The sequence below is a fragment of the Amborella trichopoda genome, chromosome 12 (genome assembly GCF_054954075.1).
Source record: "Amborella trichopoda isolate Santa Cruz 75 chromosome 12, AtrichopodaSantaCruz75HAP2 v2.0, whole genome shotgun sequence".
In the NCBI taxonomy this organism is placed as follows: Eukaryota; Viridiplantae; Streptophyta; class Magnoliopsida; order Amborellales; family Amborellaceae; genus Amborella; species Amborella trichopoda.
In genome coordinates, this window is record NC_142347.1 from 11,331,700 (window position 1) to 11,342,704 (window position 11,005).

The window sequence follows — 11,005 nt, forward strand, 5'->3', positions numbered from 1 at the left end:
TATGGAAAGTCGTTTGTTGCGCCTAGAGAGAGACAGTAATCTTAGTCGTGTGGTAGAAGACAAGGATGAAGAGCAGTTAGGCCATCGACAGGAGATCGTAGTAGAAGACGAGGATGAAGAACAGTGAGTCCATCTATCGATGAATGCGCATGTATGCAATGCTCTCCAAGATCTTTTCATCGCTTTTACCGGCTCAAAAGGCCCAGCCAAGACCGACAATGACGTCCAAGCAATTCAAGTGTCAGCGAACATTATTAATGTTATGCTTCCCTATCCTCCCCTTTATCCAACCCTTCATTTTGAATGGTAGGCTAAGATTGCCCCAATCACTATGTCATGTTTCTATATTATTTTATTTTTTATTTTTTTTCTATAAACTATTTTGACACCAAATTTTGGACGTCCATCCCTCTATTAAACTCTCACTAACGAAAAATCTAAAAATATATTTTCAATATAATAAAATGACCAAAATACCACTGAAAATTTCAAGGGGTATTTTTGTCATTATATTTTATCAAAAAATTATTTTTAATATTTTTTATATGAGAAGATGGCACGTACCAAATTTCATATTCATACAATTTATATAAAAAAAACTAAAAATAAAATACTTTGAGACGTCGGATCTAAGATCAAACGGTGAGTGGCGCTCTTGATCAAAATTGGATGGCTGGATGGTAGAGGGAGGATAGAACTTCTATGCTTTAGGAGAAGCATACAAACCTTTCCCTAATGTTATTGGGGAAATCAATGAGGTTTGTTATTCTACAACTACATTCGTTGGATGGTGGGTCACTAGAAAGGTCGGCAACTAGGGCGGTTGATGGTCCGGGCTGGACCTGTTTCGGGCTTTGCACTAGCCGGCCTCACAAAGCACCTTTTTAAGATGCCGAGACGTGCTTTTATCGGGCTGGGGTGAAATGACCCGAAAATTTGACCAAAGGCCGGGCTAGGCTGGAAATATTGTGACCTGACCCAATAAGCCTGGTCCGGCCGATTCAAAATGCTTTTTAAATTTTTAAAATTTTAAATTTTTTTTAATAAATCTTTAATCTTCAAATATTTTTTATTTGTAGTAAGTAAAATAAAAATAAAAATAAATAGATGCTAAAATATTTTTTAAAAATATTTGAAACTCGTTCTCTTTAGGAACTCAATCTCTCTATCTAAAAACTCATTATATCTCTCTCTACAAACGCAATCTCTCTTTCTTTCTTTAAAAATTCTTTTTCTTAGATATAGAAAAAGAGATTTGGGCCTCGGGGCGGACCGGCCTATTGGCAGCCGTATTAGCAACATACGAGGGTCCATTTTTATGGGGTCTAGGGTTCAAGAGCCATGGAGACTATAACATACGTTTGAATTTTGGATAAAATTGGATACCTCACGTGTAGAATGCTTAAAAAGACATGATTAAAAGTACTGAGAAAAAAAAAGGAGATTTGTAGTCTCATTGAGGGTATGACTTTTGATAAAGCAGAATGGCAGACCAAGATTCTTATATTCGATCCTAAATAGTTAGAAAAAAAACGCTCTTGATGATGATGAGGATAATGATGATGATGATGTGTGGAATGCCCGTCAATATATATGGGCAAAAGGTTAAAACAAGGCCAGGATTTTACGGAAATAACAGTAAAGTCTCACCTCAAAATTCATTAAAAATTATAGTTTTGGTATCCAAAAACCTTCGAATTGATCCTCTCAACCTTGATGACCGCGGTCGTGAAAGATATTAAGAATTCAAAGAGATGAAGTGGAGTTTTTTTGGCTTCCTTGTCTTGTTGCTCAGGGGAACAATTGTTGTTTCATCTAATTGTGGTTGGATGTTTTTCACTTTTTTGGAATAAGAAAACCGATAGCATGAGAGAGAAAGCCGGTTCGAGTAAAAAGATGAAAGGGTGAATCTATATAGAGATGATGAGAGAGATTACTTGCTTAACAGAGAAATATGGGACGGTGTTAGGAAGCGATGCTGAGAGATGGATGAGAGAGAGAGATGGGCGAATGAGATAGCGCAAAGAGGGTGAGGGCTTTTTGCCTATAGAAGTAATTCTTGTTTTTAACCATTCGTAGCAAAAGACTAAAATATCCATTGTTAGCTTTCACATCTATCATGTTAAGGTATTTAAGGTAAAAGTAATATTTGCAAGTGGTTCTCATATTAATCAATGTTATTTTTGAGGATCGTTAATAGCAGAAATAAATAAATAAATAAATAAATAAATAAAAATATATATATATATATATATATATGGGTGAGTTGCTACAGTGAACTCGCCCATAGCCCATCGTCATCTGAAAAAATCGGACGGCATGTGTTTTTTGACCATCACGAACGTCGCCTAATGCGGGTCTGTTCAATAAACTACCACAAACATAGTAAGTCTGTGGCAGTGATGAAACACTGTAGCACTTCGCCTATGGGCATTTTTTAAGTTTTTCTATATATATATGGGCTATGATAGGGTGCTCATACTATGAGTAATTTATTATTGTACTCAATAAATTTTGGACACTTTTATACTCTTGTTTTGTACATAAAGCATTTTTTTAATAAGAGTATTATTAGTCATTAGGAGGGGTGTGACATCATCTACGTCGGGTGTGACATCACCCACATTCACACCCCTCTTAATACTAAAAAATACTCTTATTGTACTCATACTATAGAGCATTTTATTATAATTGAACTCAACAAATTTTTTACACTTATATACTCTTGTTTTGTATTATAATATTTTTTTTAATAAAAGCATTTTGGTCAATTTTTTTTAATAAAAGTATTTTGGTCATTAAGAGGGTTGTATCAACTATACCAATAACTATTCACTTTGGAGGCCGGGGTAGCAGAAACAATAGGATTATCACGTGGTTTAGAATATAAACTGCCTATATTGTAGGATAAATGATCAGGTGGCTGATGAATACCAATCCGTAGTGAGTCTCTGGAACCAATTATATCACTTTTCCAGTAGGTATAACCAAGTGAAACGGAAGTGGGAATTTCACCGACTTCTTTTTATGGGTTATTATTTAATGATCCATCTCAATAGTTAGTGATAGGACCTCCATAAAGGCAACCATTCCTATGGTTCCTATGTCATGGCAAGTTCCTTACAATGGATAAAATTTAAGGAATAGGGCAAAATTTCACCCATGTGTGCTTAATGGGTATGCTCACAAGGACAATATCAACCATGTCTCCATAAACTACCCTACAAGTGTGGGAGTTGTTGTCACTTGATGGAAAACCTATGACATCATAGAGATGGTAGAATGAATGTAATAAGAGAAACCTTAAGGAATGGGTCTCACTCACAAATAATGCTTTGGAATACTCCGAAGCGATGTTATAACAAAACTGGGGAGGCCTCGAGTCTTAGGCCCCAAAGAAGATTTGAGATTAATGAGGGGAGACCTCTTTTGAGTAGAAAAATAAAGCTTAACTTTAATGGCAGTTTCCTTCTTGGATTTGGTGCCTAGAGTGTACATGTCTAGGGTGTACATGTGTGGTGCAGGTACAACATGACGTTTTGCCAATTTAGCTAGCTTTTTTCCAATTTAAGAAAGGAAAAAAGATTATTCATTAAGAGTAAGATGCACCTAAAAAACCCATTAAAAAAGATTATTTTTATGTTAGAAAACTTTCAAATCGATCATCTCGACTTCGAGATTTATAGATATGAAAAAAGAGAATTTCTACTTCTAAAAATAGTCCATCTTTTAATGTATTATCTAGATTGTCTCCTTCAAGATTTTCTAGTGTTTTTAGATATGCTTGATCATCACCATTTCTGAAACTTTAAATTTTATAATTGGGGGCAACAAGATTTTTATTTCATCGCAAGGCTTTGCCGCACCAAAACTGTATTTTTGACATAGTTTTAAGGTGCACCTTACTTCAATACTATAAGGTCACACCTTATACAAACCTCACCCTTAAAAAAATGACCTCAATGAATAAATTTATTTATTTTTGAGTAATTAAGTGAAAGGCCAAAAATCAGCAACCGAAGACAAATTTCATTTATGACGCAAAATGTACACATTGGAAACTATTACCTTGGAATTTAAAGGTTCAGACTCTCCCATGCCGATTTTCTTGGACTCTATTAGACCACCGGACACCAGGGCAGACCCTTCGCTACCAGCGGCGACTAGGGAATCTGAGTAGGAATGCTATCTTTCCTCGAAGGGGCCAAAGACCAATCCTCCTCTAAGCTGGAGTTTTAAGCTCCAGAGGAATACCGTGTCCTATGATCTGCTCACTGACGAGGTGCTTGGAAAAGGTTGATTTTGTTGTGGTTGTACTAGCTTGCTTCAATTCCTTTGGCACATGGTAAGCATGGATTCTAGAGTTTTGCTCCACATTTGGTTTGCGTGAAAATGTTTTCCAAAAAACATTGTCGCATGAAAAAAAATTTCTTATGTAGTCAAGTGTGGGAATGTTTTTTCATCAATTAATGTGAAAAGATGCACTAATTGACAGCATGAGAGAATTTTTTCATGTGAAATCTTTGACAGCATGAGATAATTTTTTCATGTGAAATCTTTCTAGAAAACATTTTCACTCGAAACAAACATGAAAGGATTTTCTCTAACAATTTTTTTTTTTTTTTTTTTTTTTCTTACTTTAAAATACCTTAAAGAAAAAGTAAGCAAATGAGGGTAACCTTTGCAAATTTGTGGGGGTTGGTGGGGAGTGTGCGGTGGTGTGGTTGAGTGTCTATAACTAGGGCAACAACTTTAAGTTTTGGGTAGAAAGGGGGATAAAAATTCTAGGCCAAAATTTGAGCACCACATATCCTAAAATACCATGAGTCGTATCTCCAAAGGAGCTCCCCACCATACCTATGGTATGGAGGCTTATTCTTCGAGCAATCGTTGGCTGGCAAAGCGTAGATTGGCTCAAGATAATCATTTCATAATAAAAGTAATGTAGAAACTCCAAAGTTTGCGGTAGTTTTGACCTATTCTATATTTCATGTAAATTTCCATGAACGTGTTCTACTTCATCTCGTCCAGATGTCATCGGATTTCTGTATTTGAAGGCCGGAGAATGAACCACAAAAAATGCCCAAAACAAGTCTAATTGCCTAATTAACGGTCCCTTGAATGATCTAAAATCATAGAATTCTCTGCCACCATAAAATCAGATATAATTCGATCCTTGAACATGCAGAAATAGTGAAGCCTGTGCTTATTTTTTGGAACAATATTTTTTTTTCTTTTTATGTATATCTATATTAGGAAGGTCGTTCATTACATATATTAGTTTCTTTAGTAATACATAACTTTGTAATCCCATAAATATAAATTGGGGCTCATGTTCACATCTTTGATAAGCTTAATAATACATCTTCCATGGAGGCTTAAAGCCTAAATTTACAAAAATACAGTTTCTAACATGAAATCAGAGCAAGATCAATGAACCAAAACCTTGCTTTGATACCATGTTAAGAGTCTCAGGTTTCTTTGAAGAGACTCGGTATCAATTAATCATATAAATATACAAATTTGTCTTTTATAGACAAAATACATATACAAATAATAGAAACTAAATCACAGATACCTAAACTATAGCCAGACTTACTATAAAGTACATAAACATTTTTGAAACTAAATGCATTTTCAGATTTTGTATTTTTTTTTTTTTTTTTTTGTCATTGGTTGAAAGGGGAAGTCTTGTTGTGCTTGTTGATCAAGCCTCTGAAAACGGCCGATCTGCACCATCTGCAAAACCGTTAGCGAGTCATATTTCATCTATCTGATTTGTCTCTCTATGGAGTCGTGTTTCGACTCTCTGATCTGCTTTGGATCTTATTTTTTTCATCTCCGAATATAAGGTCCAACTGTGCTTGTTGATCCGTTGTTGATTTATGTTGGCTCTTCCAAGTGCCTCCTATTTGATGATCGAATTTTTTGATCTTGATTGATGATCAATGTTTTCCGTAACTTGATCATGTTTAATGATTGTGTTTTTCATTACTCAATCCTATTGGATGATGAAGTTTTTCGTTACTCCATCCTGTGTGATGATCGAGTTTTTCGTTACTCAATCATATCTGTCCTAGAGGTCTGATGATTTGATGTTATGCGCAAGTGATGATCGATTTTTTCGTTACTTGATCATGTCTATTCCGATGGCCTGATGATTTAATGTTATACACAACTGCTTTGTTCGAGGCGTCGGTTTCTGAGGATCGCTAATTTGCTGCTGCTCAAGCTTCTTTTGTTCTTTCTTTGTTACTAAGGCCTGGCTTTAGTTGTCCAAACTTAAGTTGCTCTCTCTTAACGCATCTTGAGTTTGAGGGAGAGTGTGGAAATATACAAGCCTGCATTTATTTTTTGGAACAATATTTTCCTTTCTTTTTATGTGTACCCATATTAAGAAGGTGATTCATTACATATATTAGTTTATATAGTAGTACATAACTTTGTAGCCCTATAAATTGGGGCTCATGTTTACATCTTTGATAAGCTCAATACTACATCTTCCATAGGGGCTTAAGGCTCAATTTAACGTGTTTTATGACCATACATGGCCTATGTAGTACTCCATAGGATTGATTTTCCCATATCTTCTCATCCAGTTATCTTTTTGAGCTGAAATTTGGTGGGTGTCTTCAGGACATTGACAGCTACTTTTAGGCTAGCTTCCGGTTGATCAGTTTTCTCCTTCCCTGCTTTTAGATCACCGCCTTTCATTCTATGCTCCATAGCAGATCGGGGCCATACCCTCTGACATGCAAACTGGAGATCCTCTAGGTTTAGGCCTAAGTAACACCTGTTGAGGAACCTTTCTTCCATCCTTAAACATTCTATTCGTTTCCTGCAATAACTGCCCGGCACCATGGTCGCCTAGGCTATGTATGAACATGGGTTCAGATACATTTTCCGGATCCTTGGTGTATCAAAAATGCGTGCAAACAGGCAGTTCATCAGGGAACACTCAAATGGTGAATTACATGGGTTCCATATTCAGACCCTCCGCTGTTACAAAAGAGAGTAATAGATGGCAGAGGCTCTTGCGAAGCATGGAACCAGCAACCCATCTTTGGCAGTGAAAATGTTTTGATCGTTTCCAGTTCTTGTACAGTTGTAAATGCTACGCAAAAGATGAAGGAGAAACAAATCAAATATAAAAACACACACAAAAGAAAAAAAATAAAATAAATAACAATTAAACATTGAACGCCATCATGCTCATATAGAATCCCAATATTTTATAAGTCGGGATAGGTGGGGTAGACATTTCACCTATATGTTTGTAGATCTCTAGGTCGGTAATCTACATTGAATCTAGATCTGTCCGACTTGTTGACAAAACTATATTAATATAAATAAAATAATATAAAAATTAAACTAAAAATTTTTGGGATTGGAATTACAGAATACATAATAAACAAAAAAAAATCAAAAAAAGTGGGTTTTAGGGGAAATCAAGCCAGGACCATACCACCCCAAAATCGATTTAGTCCCATCTAATTCTCATCTAGATCAACAATCCTGAGTAGAAATCACCCAATTTTAAAACACAAGAATCAAGGTTAGTTGAGTTAATTTGGATTTTTCTCTCTCTAAACACATTTGGTTAGTTTCTACCGTTCCTAGTCTACAACCCACGTCTTAATACAAAAAGGAGATCCGGATGGATTTTATTTCTAATGTATTTTTTAATATTTTTTATCACTTTAGTAAAAATGGGAAATTGTTTTCGTAATTAATATTTATTTTTATATTTTTCTATTCTTTTAAAAAAAAATCAAAATACTCTTAGAAACAAATCGATTATTTAAAATCTATTTTTTTCACTAATTTTGAACTTCTTTTAGATGTTCTTTGTTTAATTATGTTTTAAATATAATTTTTACATTTTTTTTAGATATTTTTTTATTTTTCATTAATTGAACAATTTTTTGATCATTCAAGACTTACCTATTAAACGGATTGAGCCAACCAACCGATTTACTAGTGAGACCGGTTGAACCCTCCCCGTCCATGTCCAATTAACCATTCTAGTGCGGTTTGTGATGCCGATTCTTTAACCAAATTGTTAAAGGAAAAGTTAGCGAACGATCTCCAGACGTGCGCACAAAGGTCAAATGTCAAAAATTCAGTGGAGAGGGTCCTATACATGTGACAAGGTTTTACATTTGTCTCTTCATTTAACAGTTGGGCAAAGTGCACCACCACTAAGGGTGGCTACCCCACCAAGCCAAATATCCACATTCCGAAGGATGGGGATTGTGGAAGAGGTGCATAATGTGAGGGTGGTGGGTTCAGGCGAGAAGGTTATAGTGCTAGCCCATGGATTCCGCACCGATCAGTCGGTGTGGAAGCACTTGGTTCCCCATCTGCTCCAGTACCACAAAGTCTTGCTCTTCTACAACATGGGGTGCAGGCTCAACAAACCCTGACTACTTCGACTTCGAACGCTATTCATCTCTGGAGGGCTACACCCTCGATCTCCTCGAAGAGCTACGCATTCAGTCCTGCATTTTTGTGGGTCACTCGCTCTCCGGGGTCGTCGGCATGCTGGCCTCAATCGCACGGCCCGACCACTTCACCAAACTCGTCATGCTCTCTGCATCTCCAAGGCATTGATAACCAACACAAATTTAATCCCTTTTTCCCGTCTTCTCTCTCTCTCTCTCTCTCTTTTGTTGAATGTCGGGAAGGAGGAGGCTTTGATACCACTTGAATAGAAATTTCGTTTTTCCGAATTTGAAAGCTCAAATATTAAAAATAGAGTGATTTTCAGAAACAATTTTCTGTCCTAGAATTTTGGCTCGTTTGTTGTCCTAATCTGCATTCACAAAGAAAACATCAGTAGAGAAAGTTAGAGAGAGCATAACACGGAGCTTCTTCCTTATTTGAACTCTTAGGGCTTTGCAGGTTCTTGAACGACACAGACTACTATGGGGGTTTTGAGCAAGAGGACCTGGACAGCTACTCGACGGCGTGCGTTCCAATTTCAAGGCGTGGGTATCAGGGTTTGCCCCAATGGTGGTTGGTGGAGATATGGAATCGCCGGCTGTGCAGGAATTCAGCAGCACGCTGTTCAACATGAGGCCGGACATTGCGTGGAGCGTGTTTCAGACCATCGTCCAGAGCGACCTGTGGGACGTTCTGGGGAGAGTGACGGTGCCGTGCCACATCCTCCAGAGCACCAAGGACCTCGCGGTGCCGGTGGTCGTGTCTGAGTACCTCCACCAGCATCTCGGCAGCAAGTCCGTAGTCGAGGTCATGCCCTCGGAGGGCCACCTCCAGCAGCTCAGCTACCCTGACATTGTCATCCCCGTGCTTCCCCGCCATATTCGCAATGACATCGTTGCCTAACACAGGCGTGCACAATACATCTGCTTCTTTTACTACTGTTCCTTGGTGTTTCAATCTCTTGTTTTTGTTATTTTGTTGGCTTTTCTGCATGACTGTTTGGTACCACAGAAAGGAGACGCTTTGAGAAACTGGAAGTTTAGAAAAGGTTCGCCGTTAGCATGCGACCAACCCGCATACTGTAGAAATGCGGGCTTGACAATAAATATATTGTTTTCAAAATAATTTGATCCTAATTTTTAAAAAATATATAATCTTGAGCATGGAAATAATAATATGGAGATCATGAATATGAAAAAATACATAAATTTTGAAAATTAAAAGTAACAATTATATTAAAAAAACATTTGGAACGGTAGTTATGATTAATTTTAGATGGACCATCTATTTGTATAAGATGGATGTTTTATACCTTTGGACCATATATTGTAGAAATGCAGTCCAGCTCGCATTGTTCTTATTAAAAAAAACAGGTAAAAACAACAAAACTCTGGCTGGAAGTTGAAAATATCAATCAAGCTTAAAACAGTGGAAGTAAACAACTCTGGCTAGAAGTTAGAAAACCCTTGTGGGTAACCTATCTATGGAAAATGGAGACAGCTCGATAAATCTTGAGTAATGAGAGATTGAGAAGTAAGAGATCTTGAGGTTAGAGATATAAAAAGGGGATGATGAGGGTCATGAGTCTTACTATTTTTCTGATAAATTAGCATTTTTTCAAAAATAAAAAAGGCATGAAAACGCAAATATATGCGGGGGAAAATGTGGTGACTGACGGAGTAAGTTTTTTCCCCTATTTACTCTGGTACCATTTATTTGTATTGTTATTACAATTTATTATTAGAGTGTGGTTTATATAAGATGTCGACCTTAAACAATCAAAGTGAGCTGCAAATTTGTCAAATGATGCAAATGATTTAGTACTTTTGGTGGCGGAAATCCTTACAGTAATGTAGAAATTTATTTCCACTCATATTCTAAAGTTCCAAAAGTGTTGCAGAACTGGAGTTGTGTGGACTAGAAAATCTTGAAAATAGATGGTGCTGATAATGTGTTGCATGATTTACTATTCTGTTGAATTAAAAATTTAAGTGATTTACGTACAGACCTAAAATAATTATCTAAACTTATGAAATGATCCTATTATAAGCAGAAATTACAAGAAAGGTTGGTGAATCTGCCTTTTTTTTTTTTTCAAAATTGTTTCTCGATCCTAAGATTCAAGATCACATTTTTAATTTTTTCTTTTTTTTACTTAGCAGGGTAGTGCTCGAGACTTTAGAGGCAGGGCCCAAGCCGTCCGAGGTTAGAATGCTCAGACCGCCCTACGAACATAGCAATACTCCATTAGAGTGGTCCGAGGTCCTCATCTTCAAACTGTTGTTTTTCTTAAAAACTAATAAATAAAGTGTTGTTTGAGGAAGGGGACCTCGGATCGCCCTAGAATTGAGTTTCGAAAATCAGTGGGAATCGCTCTGATTCTCATTTGGAATCGGGAATCAATCGGTTTCAATGTAGGAAAAATCGAATCGGAAGGGTTAATCGAACATGGACCCGGAAGCAGTTCAACCAGCCAAATCAGTAAACCAGTCGGTTCAACTGTTCTAAGCAAGCAAGTCCCGAGCAAATAAAAAAACTGACCATTGCTTTACCAGTTAGA

At 36.8% G+C, this 11,005-nt stretch overlaps 1 pseudogene; it reads left to right on the forward strand.

The window, feature by feature from the left end:
* The first annotated feature begins 8,942 nt into the window (after window positions 1-8,942).
* Window positions 8,943-9,570, forward strand: LOC18424576 (putative esterase D14L pseudogene; annotated as a pseudogene).
* Window positions 9,571-11,005: the final 1,435 nt, after the last annotated feature.